This window comes from Cyrtonyx montezumae, unplaced genomic scaffold (assembly GCF_038088225.1).
Source record: "Cyrtonyx montezumae isolate F1298 unplaced genomic scaffold, pur_monq_1.0 scaffold_27, whole genome shotgun sequence".
In the NCBI taxonomy this organism is placed as follows: Eukaryota; Metazoa; Chordata; class Aves; order Galliformes; family Odontophoridae; genus Cyrtonyx; species Cyrtonyx montezumae.
This window is the reverse complement of record NW_027072014.1, coordinates 4069859-4093375: the sequence shown is the minus strand read 5'-3', so window position 1 is coordinate 4093375 and position 23517 is coordinate 4069859.

Below are 23517 nucleotides of genomic sequence, written 5' to 3'. Positions count from 1 at the left end.
TTCATTTCATTTCATTTCATTTCATTTCATTTCATTTCATTTCATTGCATTTCATTTCACTGGATTTCATTTCATTTCATGGAATTTCGTTTCATTTCATTTGTTGGCATTTCCAAACCTTTTCATTTCATTTTATTTTATTTCATTTCATTTCATTTCATTTCATTTAATGGCATTTCCACACCTCTTCATTTAAATACATTTCATTTCATTTCATTTCATTTCATTTCATTTCATTTCATTTCATTTCATTCCATGGCTTTTCCACACATTTTAATTTAATTTAATTTAATTTAATTTAATTTAATTTAATTTAATTTCATTTCATTTCATTTCATTTCATGGCATTTCCACACCTCTTCATTTCATTCCATTTCATTTCATTTCATTTCATTTCATTTCATTTCATTTCATTTCATGGCATTTTCACACCTCTTCATTTCAATTCATTTCATTTCATTTCATGGCATTTCCACACCTCTTCATTTAAATACATTTCATTTCATTTCATTTCATTGCATTTCATTTCATGGCATTTCATGGCATTTCATGGCATTTCATTTCATTTCATGGCATTTCCACACCTCTTCATTTCATTTCCTTTCATTTCATTTCATTTCATTTCATTTCATTTCATTTCATTTCATTTCATGGCATTTATACACCTCTTCATTTCATTTAGTTCAATTTCAGTCTATTACATTTCATTTCATTTCATTACATTTCATTTCATTTCATTTCATTTCATTTCATGGCATTTCCACACCTCTTCATTTAAATACATTTCATTTCATTTCATTTCATGGCATTTATACACCTCTTCATTTCATTTAGTTCAATTTCAGTCTATTACATTTCATTTCATTTCATTACATTTCATTTCGTTTCATTTGATTTCATTTCATGACTTTTCCACACCTCCTCATTTAAATACATTTCATTTCATTTCATTTCATTTCATTTCATTTCATTTCATGGCATTTCCGCACCTCTTCATTTAAATACATTTCATTTCATTTCATTTCATTTCATTCCATGGCTTTTCCACACCTTTTCATTTAATTTCATTTCATTTAATTTAATTTCATTTCATTTCATTTCATTTCATTGCATTGCATTTCATTTCATTTCATTTCATTTCATGGCATTTCCACACCTCTTCATTTCATTTCATTTCATTTCATTTCATTTCATTTCATTTCATTTCATTTCATTTCATGGCATTTCCACACCTCTTTATTTCTTTTCATTTCATTTCATTTCATTTCATTTCATTTCATTTCAATACATGGCATTTCATTTCATTTCATTTGTTGGCATTTCCAAACCTCTTCATTTCATTTCATTTCATTTCATGGCATTTCATTTCATTCCATGGCTTTTCCACACCTTTTCATTTAATTTAATTTAAATAAATTTAATTTCATTTCATTTCATTTCATTTCATTTCATTCCATGGCTTTTCCACACCTTTTCATTTAATTTCATTTAATAAAATTTCATTTCATTTCATTTCATTTCATTTCTTTTCATTTCATTTCATTTCATTTCATGGCATTTCATTTCATTTCATTTCATTACATTTCATTTCATTTCATTTCATTTCATTTCATGGCATTTCCACACCTCTTCATTTAAATACATTTCATTTCATTTCATTTCATTTCATTTCATTTCATTTCATTTCATGGCATTTCATGGCATTTCATTTCATTTCATGGCATTTCCACACCTCTTCATTTCATTTCATTTCATTTCATTTCATTTCATTTCATTTCATTTCATGGCATTTATACACCTCTTCATTTCATTTAGTTCAATTTCAGTCTATTACATTTCATTTCATTTCATTTCATTTCATTTCATTTCAATTCTTTTGATTTCATTTCATGGCATTTCCACACCTCTTAATTTCATTTCATTTCATTTCATTTCATTTCATTTCATTTCATTTCATTGCATTTCATTGCATTTCATAGCAATTCATTTCATTTCTTTTCTTGCCATTTCCAAACCGCTTCATTTCATTTCATTTCATTTCATTTCATTTCATTTCATTTCATTTCATTTCATTTCATGGTATTTCCACACCTCTTCATTTCATTTCATTTCATTTCATTTCATTTCATTTCATTTCATTTCATTTCATTTCATTTCATGGCATTTTCACACCTCTTCATTTCAATTCATTTCATTTCATTTCATCGCATTTCCACACCTCTTCATTTAAATACATTTCATTTCATTTCATTTCATTGCATTTCATTTCATGGCATTTCATGGCATTTCATTTCATTTCATGGCATTTCCACACCTCTTCATTTCATTTCATTTCATTTCATTTCATTTCATTTCATTTCATTTCATTTCATGGCATTTCATGGCATTTCATGGCATTTCATTTCATTTCATGGCATTTCCACACCTCTTCAATTCATTTCATTTCATTTCATTTCATTTCATTTCATTTCATTTCATTTCATTTCATTTCATTTCATTTCATGGCATTTTTACACCTTTTCATTTCATTTAGTTCAATTTCAGTCTATTACATTTCATTTCATTTCATTACATTTCATTTCATTTCATTTGATTTCATTTCATGACTTTTCCACACCTCCTCATTTAAATACATTTCATTTCATTTCATTTCATTTCATTTCATTTCATTTCATTTCATTTCATTTCATTTCATGGCATTTCCGCACCTCTTCATTTAAATACATTTCATTTCATTTCATTTCATTCCATGGCTTTTCCACACCTTTTCATTTAATTTAATTTAATTTCATTTAATTTCATTTCATTTCATTTCATTTCATTTCATTTCATTTCATTGCATTGCATTTCATTTCATTTCATTTCATTTCATTTCATGGCATTTCCACACCTCTTCATTTCATTTCATTTCATTTCATTTCATTTCATTTCATTTCATTTCATTTCATTTCATTTCATGGCATTTCCACACCTCTTTATTTCTTTTCATTTCATTTCATTTCATTTCATTTCATTTCATTTCATTTTATTTCATGGCATTTCATTTCATTTCATTTGTTGGCATTTCCAAACCTCTTCATTTCATTTCATTTCATTTCATGGCATTTCATTTCATTCCATGGCTTTTCCACACCTTTTCATTTAATTTAATTTAATTTAATTTAATTTATTTTCATTTCATTTCATTTCATTTCATTGCATTTCATTGCATTTCATTTCTCTGGATTTCATTTCATTTCATTTCATTTCATTTCATTTCATGGCATTTCATTGCATTTCATTTCATTTCATTTCTTGGCATTTCCAAAACACTTCATTCCATTTCATTCCATTTCATTTCATTTCAGTTCATTTCATTTCATTTCATGGCATTTCCACACCTCTTCATTTAAATACATTTCATTTCATTTCATTTCATTTCATTTCATTTCATTACATTTCATTTCATTCCATGTCTTTTCCACACCTTTTCATTTAATTTAATTTAATTTAATTTAATTTAATTTCATTTCATTTCTTTCATTTCATGGCATTTCCACACCTCTTCATTTCATTTCATGGCATTTCATTGCATTTCATTTCATTTCATTACATTTCATTTCATTTCATGGCATTTCCATACCTCTTCATTTCATTTCATTTCATTTCATTTCATTTCATTTCATTTCATGGCATTTCCACACCTATTCATTTCATTTCATTTCATTTAATGGCATTTCCAGACCTCTTCATTTAAATACATTTTATTTCATTTCATTTCATTTCATTTCATTCCATGGCTTTTCCACACCTTTTCATTTAATTTAATTTAATTTAATTTAATTTAATTTCATTTCATTTCATTTCATTTCATGGCATTTCCACACCTCTTCATTTCATTTCATTTCATTTCATTTCATTTCATTTCATTTCATTTCATGGCATTTTCACACCTCTTCATTTCAATTCATTTCATTTCATTTCATGGCATTTCCACACCTCTTCATTTAAATACATTTCATTTCATTTCATTTCATTGCATTTCATTTCATGGCATTTCATGGCATTTCATTTCATTTCATGGCATTTCCACACCTCTTCATTTCATTTCATTTCATTTCATTTCATTTCATTTCATTTCATTTCATTTCATTTCATTTCATGGCATTTATACTCCTCTTCATTTCATTTAGTTCAATTTCAGTCTATTACATTTCATTTCATTTCATTTCATTTCAGTTCTTTTGATTTCATTTCATGGCATTTCCACACCTCTTAATTTCATTTCATTTCATTTCATTTCATTTCATTTCATTTCATTTCATTTCATTTCATTGCATTTCATAGCAATTCATTTCATTTCTTTTCTTGCCATTTCCAAACCGCTTCATTTCATTTCATTTCATTTCATTTCATTTCATTTCATTTCATTTCATTTCATGGCATTTCCACACCTCTTCATTTCATTTCATTTCATTTCATTTCATTTCATTTCATTTCATTTCATTTCATTTCATGGCATTTTCACACCTCTTCATTTCAATTCATTTCATTTCATTTCATCGCATTTCCACACCTCTTCATTTAAATACATTTCATTTCATTTCATTTCATTGCATTTCATTTCATGGCATTTCATGGCATTTCATGGCATTTCATTTCATTTCATGGCATTTCCACACCTCTTCATTTCATTTCATTTCATTTCATTTCATTTCATTTCATTTCATTTCATTTCATTTCATGGCATTTCATGGCATTTCATGGCATTTCATTTCATTTCATGGCATTTCCACACCTCTTCAATTCATTTCATTTCATTTCATTTCATTTCATTTCATTTCATTTCATTTCATTTCATGGCATTTTTACACCTTTTCATTTCATTTAGTTCAATTTCAGTCTATTACATTTCATTTCATTTCATTACATTTCATTTCATTTCATTTGATTTCATTTCATGACTTTTCCACACCTCCTCATTTAAATACATTTCATTTCATTTCATTTCATTCCATGGCTTTTCCACACCTTTTCATTTAATTTAATTTAATTTCATTTAATTTAATTTAATTTCATTTAATTTAATTTCATTTCATTTCATTTCATTGCATTGCATTTCATTTCATTTCATTTCATTTCATGGCATTTTATTGCATTTCATTTCATTTCATTTCATTTCATTTCATGGCATTTCCACACCTCTTCATTTCATTTCATTTCATTTCATTTCATTTCATTTCATTTCATTTCATTTCATTTCATTTCATTTCATGGCATTTCCACACCTCTTTATTTCTTTTCATTTCATTTCATTTCATTTCATTTCATTTCATTTCATTTCATGTCATTTCATTTCATTTCATTTGTTGGCATTTCCAAACCTCTTCATTTCATTTCATTTCATTTCATGGCATTTCATTTCATTCCATGGCTTTTCCACACCTTTTCATTTAATTTAATTTAATTTAATTTAATTTAATTTAATTTCATTTCATTTCATTTCATTGCATTTCATTGCATTTCATTTCTCTGGATTTCATTTCATTTCATTTCATTTCATTTCATTTCATTTCATTTCATTTCATGGCATTTCGTTGCATTTCATTTCATTTCATTTCTTGGCATTTCCAAAACACTTCATTCCATTTCATTCCATTTCATTTCATTTCATTTCATTTCATTTCATTTCATTTCATTTCATTCCATGTCTTTTCCACACCTTTTCATTTAATTTAATTTAATTTAATTTAATTTAATTTCATTTCATTTCTTTCATTTCATGGCATTTCCACACCTCTTCATTTCATTTCATGGCATTTCATTGCATTTCATTTCATTTCATTTCATTTCATTTCATGGCATTTCATTTCATTTCATTTGTTGGCATTTCCAAACATCTTCATTTCATTTCATTTCATTTCATTTCATTTCATTTCATTTCATTTCATTTCATTTCATTCCATGGCTTTTCCAAACCTTTTCATTTAATTTAATTTAATTTCATTTCATTTAATTTAATTTCATTTCATTTCATTGCATTTCATTTCACTGGATTTCATTTCATTTCACGGCATTTCATTTCATTTCATTTGTTGGCATTTCCAAACCTTTTCATTTCATTTTATTTTATTTCATTTCATTTCATTACATTTCATTTCATTTCATTTCATTTCATTTCATTTCATGGCATTTCCACACCTCTTCATTTCATTTCATTTCATTTCATTTCATTTCATTTCATTTCATTTCATTTCATTGCATTGCATTGCATTGCATTTCATTGCATTTCATTGCATTTCATTTCATTTCATTTCTTGGCATTTCCAAACCTCTTCATTCCATTTCACTTCATTTCATTTCATTTCATTTCATGGCATTTCCACACCTGTTCATTTAAATATATTTCATTTCATTTCATTTCATTTCATTTCATTTCATTGCATTTCATTTCACTGGATTTCCTTTCATTTCATGGCATTTCATTTCATTTCATTTGTTGGCATTTCCAAACCTTTTCATTTCATTTTATTTTATTTCATTTCATTTCATTTCATTTCATTTCATTTCATGGCATTTCCACACCTCTTAATTTCATTTCATTTCATTTCATTTCATTTCATTTCATTTCATTTCATTTCATTTCATTTCATTTCATTGCATTTCATTGCATTTCATAGCAATTAATTTCATTTCATTTCTTGGCATTTCCAAACCTCTTTATTTCATTTCATTTCTTGCCATTTCCAAACCGCTTCATTTCATTTCATTTCGTTTCATTTCATTTCATTTCATTTCATTTCATGGCATTTCCACACCTCTTCATTTCATTTCATTTCATTTCATTTCATTTCATTTCATTTCATGGCATTTCATTGCATTTCATTTCATTTCATTTCATTTCATTTCATTTCATTTCATGGCATTTCCACACCTCTTCATTTAAATACATTTCATTTCATTTCATTTCATTTCATTTCATTTCATTTCATTTCATTTCATTCCATGGCTTTTCCACACCTTTTAATTTAATTTAATTTAATTTAATTTAATTTAATTTCATTTCATTTCATTTCATTTCATTTCATCTCATGGCATTTCCACACCTCTTCATTTCATTTCATTTCATTTCATTTCATTTCATTTCATTTCATTTCATTTCATGGCATTTTCACACCTCTTCATTTCAATTCATTTCATTTCATTTCATGGCATTTCCACACCTCTTCATTTAAATACATTTCATTTCATTTCATTTCATTGCATTTCATTTCCTGGCATTTCATGGAATTTCATGGCATTTCATGGAATTTCATGGCATTTCCACACCTCTTCATTTCATTTCATTTCATTTCATTTCATTTCATTTCATTTCATTTCATGGCATTTATACACCTCTTCATTACATTTAGTTCAATTTCAGTCTATTACATTTCTTTTCATTTCATTACATTTCATTTCATTTCATTTCATTTCATTTCATTTCATGACTTTTCCACACCTCCTCATTTAAATACATTTCATTTCATTTCATTTCATTTCATTTCATTTCATTTCATTTCATTTCATTTCATTTCATTTCCGCACCTCTTCATTTAAATACATTTCATTTCATTTCATTTCATTCCATGGCTTTTCCACACCTTTTCATTTAATTTAATTTAATTTAATTTAATTTAATTTCATTTCATATCATTTCATTGCATTTCATTTCACTGGATTTCATTTCATTTCATGTCATTTCCACACCTCTTTATTTCTTTTCATTTCATTTCATTTCATTTCATTTCATGGCATTTCCACACCTATTCATTTCATTTCATTTCATTTCATTTCATTTCATTTCATTTCATGGCATTTTCACACCTCTTCATTTCAATTCATTTCATTTCATTTCATGGCATTTCCACACCTCTTCATTTAAATACATTTCATTTCATTTCATTTCATTTCATTTCATTTCATTTCATGGCATTTTCACACCTCTTCATTTCAATTCATTTCATTTCATTTCATGGCATTTCCACACCTCTTCATTTAAATACATTTCATTTCATTTCATTTCATTTCATTTCATTTCATTGCATTTCATTTCACTGGATTTCATTTCATTTCATGGCATTTCATTTCATTTCATTTATTGGCATTTCCAAACCTTTTCATTTCATTTTATTTTATTTCATTTCATTTCATTTCATTTCATTTCATTTCATTTCATTTCATTTCATTTCATGGCATTTCCACACCTCTTAATTTCATTTCATTTCATTTCATTTCATTTCATTTCATTTCATTTCATTTCATTTCATTGCATTTCATTGCATTTCATAGCAATTCATTTCATTTCATTTCTTGGCATTTCCAAACCTCTTTATTTCATTTCTTTTCTTGCCATTTCCAAACCACTTCATTTCATTTCATTTCATTTCATTTCATTTCATTTCATTTCATTTCATTTCATGGCATTTCCACACCTCTTCATTTCATTTCATTTCATTTCATTTCATTTCATTTCATTTCATTTCATTTCATTTCATTTCATTTCATTTCATGGCATTTCATTGCATTTCATTTCATTTCATTTCTTGGCATTTCCAAAACACTTCATTCCATTTCATTCCATTCCATTTCATTTCATTTCATTTCATTTCATTTCATTTCATTTCATTTCATTTCATGGCATTTCCACACCTCTTCATTTAAATACATTTCATTTCATTTCATTTCATTGCATTGCATTGCATTTCATTGCATTTCATTGCATTTCATTTCATTTCATTTGTTATCATTTCCAAACCTTTTCATTTCATTTTATTTTATTTCATTTCATTTCATTACATTTCATTTCATTTCATTTCATTTCATTTCATTTCATTTCATGGCATTTCCACACCTATTCATTTAAATACATTTCATTTCATTTCATTTCATTTCATTTCATTGCATTGCATTTCATTGCATTTCATTGCATTTCATTTCATTTCATTTCTTTGCGTTTCCAAACCTCTTCATTCCATTTCATTTCATTTCATTTCATTTCATTTCATTTCATTTCATTTCATTTCATGGCATTTCCACACCTCTTTATTTCATTTCATTTCAATTCATTTCATGGCATTTCCACACCTCTTCATTTAAATACATTTCATTTCATTTCATTTCATTTCATTTCATTCCATGGCTTTTCCACACCTTTTCATTTAATTTCATTTCATTTGATTTCATTTCATTTCATTTCATTTCATTTCATTTCATTTCATTTCATTGCATTTCATTTCACTGGATTTCATTTCATTTCATGGAATTTCGTTTCATTTCATTTGTTGGCATTTCCAAACCTTTTCATTTCATTTTATTTTATTTCATTTCATTTCATTTCATTTCATTTAATGGCATTTCCACACCTCTTCATTTAAATACATTTCATTTCATTTCATTTCATTTCATTTCATTTCATTTCATTTCATTTCATTCCATGGCTTTTCCACACATTTTAATTTAATTTAATTTAATTTAATTTAATTTAATTTCATTTCATTTCATTTCATTTCATTTCATGGCATTTCCACACCTCTTCATTTCATTCCATTTCATTTCATTTCATTTCATTTCATTTCATTTCATTTCATTTCATTTCATGGCATTTTCACACCTCTTCATTTCAATTCATTTCATTTCATTTCATGGCATTTCCACACCTCTTCATTTAAATACATTTCATTTCATTTCATTTCATTGCATTTCATTTCATGGCATTTCATGGCATTTCATGGCATTTCATTTCATTTCATGGCATTTCCACACCTCTTCATTTCATTTCCTTTCATTTCATTTCATTTCATTTCATTTCATTTCATTTCATTTCATGGCATTTATACACCTCTTCATTTCATTTAGTTCAATTTCAGTCTATTACATTTCATTTCATTTCATTACATTTCATTTCATTTCATTTCATTTCATTTCATGGCATTTCCACACCTCTTCATTTAAATACATTTCATTTCATTTCATTTCATGGCATTTATACACCTCTTCATTTCATTTAGTTCAATTTCAGTCTATTACATTTCATTTCATTTCATTACATTTCATTTCGTTTCATTTGATTTCATTTCATGACTTTTCCACACCTCCTCATTTAAATACATTTCATTTCATTTCATTTCATTTCATTTCATTTCATTTCATGGCATTTCCGCACCTCTTCATTTAAATACATTTCATTTCATTTCATTTCATTTCATTCCATGGCTTTTCCACACCTTTTCATTTAATTTCATTTCATTTAATTTAATTTCATTTCATTTCATTTCATTTCATTGCATTGCATTTCATTTCATTTCATTTCATTTCATGGCATTTCCACACCTCTTCATTTCATTTCATTTCATTTCATTTCATTTCATTTCATTTCATTTCATTTCATTTCATTTCATTTCATGGCATTTCCACACCTCTTTATTTCTTTTCATTTCATTTCATTTCATTTCATTTCATTTCAATACATGGCATTTCATTTCATTTCATTTGTTGGCATTTCCAAACCTCTTCATTTCATTTCATTTCATTTCATGGCATTTCATTTCATTCCATGGCTTTTCCACACCTTTTCATTTAATTTAATTTAAATAAATTTAATTTCATTTCATTTCATTTCATTTCATTTCATTCCATGGCTTTTCCACACCTTTTCATTTAATTTCATTTAATTAAATTTCATTTCATTTCATTTCATTTCATTTCTTTTCATTTCATTTCATTTCATTTCATGGCATTTCATTTCATTTCATTTCATTACATTTCATTTCATTTCATTTCATTTCATTTCATTTCATGGCATTTCCACACCTCTTCATTTAAATACATTTCATTTCATTTCATTTCATGGCATTTATACACCTCTTCATTTCATTTAGTTCAATTTCAGTCTATTACACTTCATTTCATTTCATTACATTTCATTTCATTTCATTTGATTTCATTTCATGACTTTTCCACACCTCCTCATTTAAATACATTTCATTTCATTTCATTTCATTTCATTTCATTTCATTTCATTTCATGGCATTTCCGCACCTCTTCATTTAAATACATTTCATTTCATTTCATTTCATTTCATTCCATGGCTTTTCCACACCTTTTCATTTAATTTCATTTAATTTAATTTCATTTCATTTCATTTCATTTCATTTCATTGCATTGCATTTCATTTCATTTCATTTCATTTCATGGCATTTCCACACCTCTTCATTTCATTTCATTTCATTTCATTTCATTTCATTTCATTTCATTTCATGGCATTTCCACACCTCTTTATTTCTTTTCATTTCATTTCATTTCATTTCATTTCATTTCATTTCATTTCATTTCATTTCAATACATGGCATTTCATTTCATTTGTTGGCATTTCCAAACCTCTTCATTTCATTTCATTTCATTTCATGGCATTTCATTTCATTCCATGGCTTTTCCACACCTTTTCATTTAATTTAATTTAAATAAATTTAATTTAATTTCATTTCATTTCATTTCATTTCATTCCATGGCTTTTCCACACCTTTTCATTTAATTTCATTTAATTAAATTTCATTTCATTTCATTTCATTTCATTTCATTTCATTTCATTTCTTTTCATTTCATTTCATTTCATTTCATGGCATTTCATTTCATTTCATTTCATTTCATTTCATTTCATTTCATTTCATTTCATGGCATTTCCAGACCTCTTCATTTAAATACATTTTATTTCATTTCATTTCATTTCATTTCATTCCATGGCTTTTCCACACCTTTTCATTTAATTTAATTTAATTTAATTTAATTTAATTTAATTTAATTTCATTTCATTTCATTTCATTTCATTTCATTTCATTTCATGGCATTTCCACACCTCTTCATTTCATTTCATTTCATTTCATTTCATTTCATTTCATTTCATTTCATTTCATGGCATTTTCACACCTCTTCATTTCAATTCATTTCATTTCATTTCATGGCATTTCCACACCTCTTCATTTAAATACATTTCATTTCATTTCATTTCATTTCATTTCATTTCATGGCATTTCATGGCATTTCATTTCATTTCATGGCATTTCCACACCTCTTCATTTCATTTCATTTCATTTCATTTCATTTCATTTCATTTCATTTCATTTCATTTCATTTCATGGCATTTATACACCTCTTCATTTCATTTAGTTCAATTTCAGTCTATTACATTTCATTTCATTTCATTTCATTTCATTTCATTTCAATTCTTTTGATTTCATTTCATGGCATTTCCACACCTCTTAATTTCATTTCATTTCATTTCATTTCATTTCATTTCATTTCATTTCATTGCATTTCATAGCAATTCATTTCATTTCTTTTCATTTCTTTTCTTGCCATTTCCAAACCGCTTCATTTCATTTCATTTCATTTCATTTCATTTCATTTCATGGCATTTCCACACCTCTTCATTTCATTTCATTTCATTTCATTTCATTTCATTTCATTTCATTTCATTTCATTTCATGGCATTTTCACACCTCTTCATTTCAATTCATTTCATTTCATTTCATCGCATTTCCACACCTCTTCATTTAAATACATTTCATTTCATTTCATTTCATTGCATTTCATTTCATGGCATTTCATGGCATTTCATGGCATTTCATTTCATTTCATGGCATTTCCACACCTCTTCATTTCATTTCATTTCATTTCATTTCATTTCATTTCATTTCATTTCATTTCATGGCATTTCATGGCATTTCATGGCATTTCATTTCATTTCATGGCATTTCCACACCTCTTCAATTCATTTCATTTCATTTCATTTCATTTCATTTCATTTCATTTCATTTCATGGCATTTTTACACCTTTTCATTTCATTTAGTTCAATTTCAGTCTATTACATTTCATTTCATTTCATTACATTTCATTTCATTTCATTTGATTTCATTTCATGACTTTTCCACACCTCCTCATTTAAATACATTTCATTTCATTTCATTTCATTTCATTTCATTTCATTTCATTTCATGGCATTTCCGCACCTCTTCATTTAAATACATTTCATTTCATTTCATTTCATTCCATGGCTTTTCCACACCTTTTCATTTAATTTAATTTAATTTAATTTAATTTAATTTAATTTCATTTCATTTCATTTCATTTCATTTCATTGCATTGCATTTCATTTCATTTCATTTCATTTCATGGCATTTTATTGCATTTCATTTCATTTCATTTCATTTCATTTCATTTCATGGCATTTCCACACCTCTTCATTTCATTTCATTTCATTTCATTTCATTTCATTTCATTTCATTTCATTTCATTTCATGGCATTTCCACACCTCTTTTTTTTTTTTTTTCATTTCAATTCATTTCATTTCATTTCATTTCATTTCATGGCATTTCATTTCATTTCATTTGTTGGCATTTCCAAACCTCTTCATTTCATTTCATTTCATTTCATTTCATGGCATTTCATTTCATTCCATGGCTTTTCCACACCTTTTCATTTAATTTAATTTAATTTAATTTAATTTAATTTAATTTCATTTCATTTCATTGCATTTCATTGCATTTCATTTCATTTCATTTCATTTCATTTCATTTCATTTCATTTCATGGCATTTCATTGCATTTCATTTCATTTCATTTCATGGCATTTCCAAAACACTTCATTCCATTTCATTCCATTTCATTTCATTTCATTTCATTTCATTTCATGGCATTTCCACACCTCTTCATTTAAATGCATTTCATTTCATTTCATTTCATTTCATTTCATTTCATTTCATTTCATTCCATGTCTTTTCCACACCTTTTCATTTAATTTAATTTAATTTAATTTAATTTAATTTCATTTCATTTCTTTCATTTCATGGCATTTCCACACCTCTTCATTTCATTTCATGGCATTTCATTGCATTTCATTTCATTTCATTTCATTTCATTTCATTTCATGGCATTTCCATACCTCTTCATTTCATTTCATTTCATTTCATTTCATTTCATTTCATTTCATTTCATGGCATTTCCACACCTCTTTATTTCTTTTCATTTCATTTCATTTCATTTCATTTCATTTCATTTCATTTCATTTCATGGCATTTCATGGCATTTCATTTCATTTCATTTGTTGGCATTTCCAAACCTATTCATTTCATTTCATTTCATTTCATTTCATTTCATTTCATGGCATTTCATTTCATTCCATGGCTTTTCCACACCTTTTCATTTAATTTAATTTAATTTCATTTCATTTAATTTAATTTCATTTCATTTCATTGCATTTCATTTCACTGGATTTCATTTCATTTCACGGCATTTCATTTCATTTCGTTTGTTGGCATTTCCAAACCTTTTCATTTCATTTTATTTTATTTCATTTCATTTCATTACATTTCATTTCATTTCATTTCATTTCATTTCATTTCATTTCATGGCATTTCCACACCTCTTCATTTCATTTCATTTCATTTCATTTCATTTCATTTCATTTTATTTCATTTCATTTCATTGCATTGCATTGCATTGCATTTCATTGCATTTCATTGCATTTCATTTCATTTCATTTCTTGGCATTTCCAAACCTCTTCATTCCATTTCACTTCATTTCATTTCATTTCATTTCATGGCATTTCCACACCTCTTCATTTAAATATATTTCATTTCATTTCATTTCATTTCATTTCATTTCATTTCATTGCATTTCATTTCACTGGATTTCCTTTCATTTCATGGCATTTCATTTCATTTCATTTGTTGGCATTTCCAAACCTTTTCATTTCATTTTATTTTATTTCATTTCATTTCATTTCATTTCATTTCATTTCATTTCATTTCATTTCATTTCATGGCATTTCCACACCTCTTAATTTCATTTCATTTCATTTCATTTCATTTCATTTCATTTCATTTCATTTCATTTCATTTCATTGCATTTCATTGCATTTCATAGCAATTCATTTCATTTCATTTCTTGGCATTTTCAAACCTCTTTATTTCATTTCATTTCTTGCCATTTCCAAACCGCTTCATTTCATTTCATTTCGTTTCATTTCATTTCATTTCATTTCATTTCATTTCATGGCATTTCCACACCTCTTCATTTCATTTCATTTCATTTCATTTCATTTCATTTCATTTCATTTCATTTCATTTCATTTCATTTCATGGCATTTCATTGCATTTCATTTCATTTCATTTCTTGGCATTTCCAAAACACTTCATTCCATTTCATTCCATTTCATTTCATTTCATTTCATTTCATTTCATTTCATTTCATGGCATTTCCACACCTCTTCATTTAAATACATTTCATTTCATTTCATTTCATTTCATTTCATTCCATGGCTTTTCCACACCTTTTAATTTAATTTATTTTAATTTAATTTAATTTAATTTCATTTCATTTCATTTCATTTCATTTCATCTCATGGCATTTCCACACCTCTTCATTTCATTTCATTTCATTTCATTTCATTTCATTTCATTTCATGGCATTTTCACACCTCTTCATTTCAATTCATTTCATTTCATTTCATGGCATTTCCACACCTCTTCATTTAAATACATTTCATTTCATTTCATTTCATTGCATTTCATTTCATGGCATTTCATGGAATTTCATGGCATTTCATGGAATTTCATGGCATTTCCACACCTCTTCATTTCATTTCATTTCATTTCATTTCATTTCATTTCATTTCATTTCATTTCATTTCATGGCATTTATACACCTCTTCATTACATTTAGTTCAATTTCAGTCTATTACATTTCATTTCATTTCATTACATTTCATTTCATTTCATTTCATTTCATGACTTTTCCACACCTCCTCATTTAAATACATTTCATTTCATTTCATTTCATTTCATTTCATTTCATTTCATTTCATGGCATTTCCGCACCTCTTCATTTAAATACATTTCATTTCATTTCATTTCATTTCATTCCATGGCTTTTCCACACCTTTTCATTTAATTTAATTTAATTTCATTTCATTTCATTTCATTTCATTGCATTGCATTTCATTTCATTTCATTTCATTTCATTGCATTGCATTTCATTTCATTTCATTTCATTTCATTTCATGGCATTTCATTGCATTTCATTTCATTTCATTTCATTTCATTTCATGGCATTTCCATACCTCTTCATTTCATTTCATTTCATTTCATTTCATGGCATTTCATTTCATTTCTTTTGTTGGCATTTCCAAACCTCTTCATTTCATTTCATTTCATTTCATTTCATGGCATTTCATTTCATTCCATGGCTTTTCCACACCTTTTCATTTAATTTAATTTAATTTAATTTAATTTAATTTCATTTCATTTCGTTTCATTGCATTTCATTTCACTGGATTTCATTTCATTTCATGGCATTTCATTTCATTTCATTTGTTGGCATTTCCAAACCTTTTCATTTCATTTTATTTTATTTCATTTCATTTAATTACATTTCATTTCATTTCATTTCATTTCATTTCATTTCATGGCATTTCCACACCTCTTCATTTCATTTCATTTCATTTCATTACATTTCATTTCATTTCATTTCATTTCATTTCATTGCATTGCATTTCATTGCATTTCATTTCATTTCATTTCATTTCATTTCCTGGCATTTCCAAACCTCTTCATTCCATTTCATTTCATTTCATTTCATTTCATGGCATTTCCACACCTCTTTATTTCATTTCATTTCATTTCATTTCATGGCATTTCCACACCACTTCATTTAAATACATTTCATTTCATTTCATTTCATTTCATTCCATGGCTATTCCACACCTTTTCATTTAATTTAATTTAATTTAATTTAATTTAATTTAATTTAATTTCATTTCATTTCATTTCATTTCATTTCATTTCATGGCATTTACACACCTCTTCATTTAAATACATTTCATTTCATTTCATTTCATTTCATTTCATTTCATTGCATTTCATTTCATTGGTTTTAATTTCATTTCATTTGTTGGCATTTCCAAACCTTTTCATTTCATTTTATTTCATTACATTTCATTTCATTTCATTTCATTTCATTTCATTTCATGGCATTTCCACACCTCTTCATTTCATTTCATTTCATTTCATTTCATTTCATTTCATTTCATTTCTTGGCATTTCCAAACCTCTTCATTCCATTTCATTTCATTTCATTTCATTTCATTTCATTTCATTTCATTTCATTTCATTTCATTTCATGGCATTTCCACACCTCTTTATTTCATTTCATTTCATTTCATTTCATGGCATTTCCACACCTCTTCATTTAAATACATTTCATTTCATTTCATTTCATTTCATTTCATTTCATTTCATTTAATTTCATTTGATTTAATTTCATTTCATTGCATTGCATTTCATTTCATTTCACTGGATTTCATTTCATTTCATGGAATTTCGTTTCATTTCATTTGTTGGCATTTCCAAACCTTTTCATTTCATTTCATTTCATTTCATTTCATGGCATTTCCACACCTCTATATTTCATTTCATTTCATTTCATTTCATTTCATGGCATTTCATTGCATTTCATTTCATTTCATTTCATTTCATTTCATTTCATTTCATGGCATTTCCACACCTCTTCATTTCATTTCATTTCATTTTATTTCATTTCATTTCATTTCATTTCATTTCATTTCATTTCATTTCATGGCATTTCCACACCTCTTCATTTCATTTCATTTCATTTTATTTCATTTCATTTCATTTCATTTCATTTGTTGGCATTTCCAAACCTCTTCATTTCATTTCATTTCATTTCATTTCATTTCATTTCATTTCATTTCATTTCATTTCATTTCATTTCATGGCATTTCCACACCTCTTCATTTCATTTCATTTCATTTCATTTCATTGCATTTCATTGCATTTCATAGCAATTCATTTCATTTCATTTCTTGGCATTTCCAAACCTCTTTAGTTCATTTCATTTCTTGCCATTTCCAAACCGCTTCATTTCATTTCATTTCATTTCATTTCATTTCATTTCATTTCATTTCATTTCATGGCATTTCCACACCTCTTCATTTAATTTAATTTAATTTAATTTCATTTCATTTCATTTCATTTCATTTCATTTCATTTCTTGGCATTTCCAAAACACTTCATTCCATTTCATTCCATTTCATTTCATTTCATTTCATTTCATTTCATTCCATTTCATTTTATTTCATGGCATTTCCACACCTCTTCTTTTCATTCCATTTCATTTCATTTCATGGCATTTCCACACCTCTTTATTTTTTTTTCATTTCATTTCATTGCATTGCATTTTCACACCTTTTCATTTCATTTCATTTCATTTCATGGCATTTCCACACCTCTTCATTTCATTTCATTTCATTCCATTTCATTTCATTTCATTTCATTTCATTTCATTTCATTTCATTGCACTTCATAGCAATTGATTTCATTTCATTTCTTGGCATTTCCAAACCTGTTCATTTCATTTCATTTCATTTCATATCATTTCATTTCATTTCATTTCATATCATTTCATTTCATTTCATTTCATGGCATTTCCACACCTCTTTATTTCCTTTCATTTCATTTCATTTCATTTCATTTCATGGCATTTTCACACCTCTTCATTTCAATTCATTTCATTTCATTTCATGGCATTTCCACACCTCTTCATTTAAATACATTTCATTTCATTTCATTTCATTTCATTTCATTTCATTGTATTTCATTTCACTGGATTTCCTTTCATTTCATGGCATTTCATTTCATTTCATTTGTTAGCATTTCCAAACCTTTTCATTTCATTTTATTTTATTTCATTTCATTTCATTTCATTGCATTGCATTTCATTGCATTTCATGGCATTTCCACACCTCTTAATTTCATTTCATTTCATTTCATTTCATTTCATTTCATTTCATTGCATTTCATAGCAATTCATTTCATTTCATTTCTTGGCATTTCCAAACCTCTATATTTCATTTCATTTCTTGCCATTTCCAAACCGCTTCATTTCATTTCATTTCATTTCATTTCATTTCATGGCATTTCCACACCTCTTCATTTCATTTCATTTCATTTCATTTCATTTCATTTCATTTCATTTCATGGCATTTCATTGCATTTCATTTCATTTCATTTCTTGGCATTTCCAAAACACTTCATTCCATTTCATTCCATTTCATTTCATTTCATTTCATTTCATTTCATTTCATTTCATTTCATTTCATTTCATTTCATGGCATTTCCGCACCTCTTCATTTAAATACATTTCATTTCATTTCATTTCATTTCATTTCATTTCATGGCATTTCATTGCATTTCATTTCATTTCATTTCATTTCATTTCATTTCATTTCATGGCATTTCCACACCTCTTCATTTCATTTCATTTCATTTTATTTCATTTCATTTCATTTCATTTCATTTCATTTCATTTCATTTCATGGCATTTCCACACCTCTTCATTTCATTTCATTTCATTTTATTTCATTTCATTTCATTTCATTTCATTTGTTGGCATTTCCAAACCTCTTCATTTCATTTCATTTCATTTCATTTCATTTCATTTCATTTCATTTCATTTCATTTCATTTCATTTCATGGCATTTCCACACCTCTTCATTTCATTTCATTTCATTTCATTTCATTGCATTTCATTGCATTTCATAGCAATTCATTTCATTTCATTTCTTGGCATTTCCAAACCTCTTTAGTTCATTTCATTTCTTGCCATTTCCAAACCGCTTCATTTCATTTCATTTCATTTCATTTCATTTCATTTCATTTCATTTCATTTCATGGCATTTCCACACCTCTTCATTTAATTTAATTTAATTTAATTTCATTTCATTTCATTTCATTTCATTTCATTTCATTTCATGGCATTTCCAAAACACTTCATTCCATTTCATTCCATTTCATTTCATTTCATTTCATTTCATTTCATTCCATTTCATTTTATTTCATGGCATTTCCACACCTCTTCTTTTCATTCCATTTCATTTCATTTCATGGCATTTCCACACCTCTTTATTTTTTTTTCATTTCATTTCATTGCATTGCATTTTCACACCTTTTCATTTCATTTCATTTCATTTCATGGCATTTCCACACCTCTTCATTTCATTTCATTTCATTCCATTTCATTTCATTTCATTTCATTTCATTTCATTTCATTTCATTGCACTTCATAGCAATTGATTTCATTTCATTTCTTGGCATTTCCAAACCTGTTCATTTCATTTCATTTCATTTCATATCATTTCATTTCATTTCATTTCATATCATTTCATTTCATTTCATTTCATGGCATTTCCACACCTCTTTATTTCCTTTCATTTCATTTCATTTCATTTCATTTCATGGCATTTTCACACCTCTTCATTTCAATTCATTTCATTTCATTTCATGGCATTTCCACACCTCTTCATTTAAATACATTTCATTTCATTTCATTTCATTTCATTTCATTTCATTGTATTTCATTTCACTGGATTTCCTTTCATTTCATGGCATTTCATTTCATTTCATTTGTTAGCATTTCCAAACCTTTTCATTTCATTTTATTTTATTTCATTTCATTTCATTTCATTGCATTGCATTTCATTGCATTTCATGGCATTTCCACACCTCTTAATTTCATTTCATTTCATTTCATTTCATTTCATTTCATTTCATTGCATTTCATAGCAATTCATTTCATTTCATTTCTTGGCATTTCCAAACCTCTATATTTCATTTCATTTCTTGCCATTTCCAAACCGCTTCATTTCATTTCATTTCATTTCATTTCATTTCATGGCATTTCCACACCTCTTCATTTCATTTCATTTCATTTCATTTCATTTCATTTCATTTCATTTCATGGCATTTCATTGCATTTCATTTCATTTCATTTCTTGGCATTTCCAAAACACTTCATTCCATTTCATTCCATTTCATTTCATTTCATTTCATTTCATTTCATTTCATTTCATTTCATTTCATTTCATTTCATGGCATTTCCGCACCTCTTCATTTAAATACATTTCATTTCATTTCATTTCATTTCATTTCATTCCATGGCTTTTCCACACCTTTTCATTTAATTTAATTTAATTTTATTTAATTTAATTTAATTTCATTTCATTTCATTTCATTTCATTTCATTGCATTGCATTGCATTTCATTTCATTTCATTTCATTTCATTTCATGGCATTTCATTGCATTTCATTTCATTTCATTTCATTTCATTTCATTTCATTTCATGGCATTTCATTGCATTTCATTTCATTTCATTTCATTTCATTTCATGGCATTTCATTTCATTTCTTTTGTTGGCATTTCCAAACCTCTTCATTTCATTTCATTTCATGGCATTTCATTTCATTCCATGGCTTTTCCACACCTTTTCATTTAATTTAATTTAATTTAATTTCATTTCATTTCATTTCATTTCATTTCATTGCATTTCATTTCACTGGATTTCATTTCATTTCATGGCATTTCATTTCATTTCATTTGTTGGCATTTCCAAACCTTTTCATTTCATTTTATTTTATTTCATTTCATTTAATTACATTTCATTTCATTTCATTTCATTTCATTTCATTTCATTTCATTTCATTTCATTTCATGGCATTTCCACACCTCTTCATTTCATTTCGTTTCATTTCATTACATTTCATTTCATTTCATTTCATTTCATTTCATTGCATTGCATTTCATTGCATTTCATTTCATTTCATTTCATTTCATTTCATTTCATTTCCTGGCATTTCCAAACCTCTTCATTCCATTTCATTTCATTTCATTTCATTTCATGGCATTTCCACACCTCTTTATTTCATTTCATTTCATTTCATTTCATGGCATTTCCACACCACTTCATTTAAATACATTTCATTTCATTTCATTTCATTTCATTTCATTTCATTTCATTTCATTCCATGGCTATTCCACACCTTTTAATTTAATTTAATTTAATTTAATTTAATTTAATTTAATTTAATTTCATTTCATTTCATTTCATTTCATTTCATTTCATGGCATTTCCACTCCTCTTCATTTCATTTCATTTCATTTCATGGCATTTCCACTCCTCTTCATTTCATTTCATTTCATTTCATTTCATATTTCATTTCATTTCATTTCATTTCATTTCATTGCATTTCATTGCATTTCATTTCATTGGTTTTAATTTCATTTCATTTGTTGGCATTTCCAAACCTTTTCATTTCATTTTATTTCATTACATTTCATTTCATTTCATTTCATTTCATTTCATTTCATTTCATGGCATTTCCACACCTCTTCATTTCATTTCATTTCATTTCATTTCATTTCATTTCATTTCATTTCGTTTCTTGGCTTTTCCAAACCTCTTCATTCCATTTCATTTCATTTCATTTCATTTCATGGCATTTCCACACCTCTTTATTTCATTTCATTTCATTTCATTTCATTTCATTTCATGGCATTTCCACACCTTTTCATTTAAATACATTTCATTTCATTTCATTTCATTTCATTTCATTTCATTTCATTTCATGTCATTTGATTTAATTTCATTTCATTTCATTGCATTTCATTTCATTTCACTGTATTTCATTTCATTTCATGGAATTTCGTTTCATTTCATTTGTTGGCATTTCCAAACCTTTTCATTTCATTTCATTTCATTTCATTTCATTTCATTTCATTTCATTTCATGGCATTTCCACACCTCTATATTTCATTTCATTTCATTTCATTTCATTTCATGGCATTTCATTGCATTTCAATACATTTCATTTCATTTCATTTCATTTCATGGCATTTCCACACCTCTTCATTTCATTTCATTTCATTTTATTTCATTTCATTTCATTTCATTTCATTTCATTTCATTTCATTTCATGGCATTTCCACACCTCTTCATTTCATTTCATTTCATTTTATTTCATTTCATTTCATTTCATTTCATTTGTTGGCATTTCCAAACCTCTTCATTTCATTTCATTTCATTTCATTTCATTTCATTTCATTTCATGGCATTTCCACACCTCTTCATTTCATTTCATTTCATTTCATTTCATTTCATTTCATTTCATTGCATTTCATTGCATTTCATTTCATTTCATTTCTTGGCATTTCCAAACCTCTTTAGTTCATTTCATTTCTTGCCATTTCCAAACCGCTTCATTTCATTTCATTTCATTTCATTTCATTTCATTTCATTTCATTTCATTTCATTTCATGGCATTTCCACACCTCTTCATTTAATTTAATTTAATTTAATTTAATTTAATTTAATTTAATTTCATTTCATTTCATTTCATTTCATTTCATTTCATGGCATTTCCACACCTCTTCATTTAATTTAATTTAATTTAATTTAATTTAATTTCATTTCATTTCATTTCATTTCATTTCATTTCATTTCATTTCATTTCTTGGCATTTCCAAAACACTTCATTCCATTTCATTCCATTTCATTTCATTTCATGTCATTTCATTTCATTTCATTTCATTTCATTTCATTTCATTTCATTTCATGGCATTTCCACACCTCTTCATTTCATTTCATTTC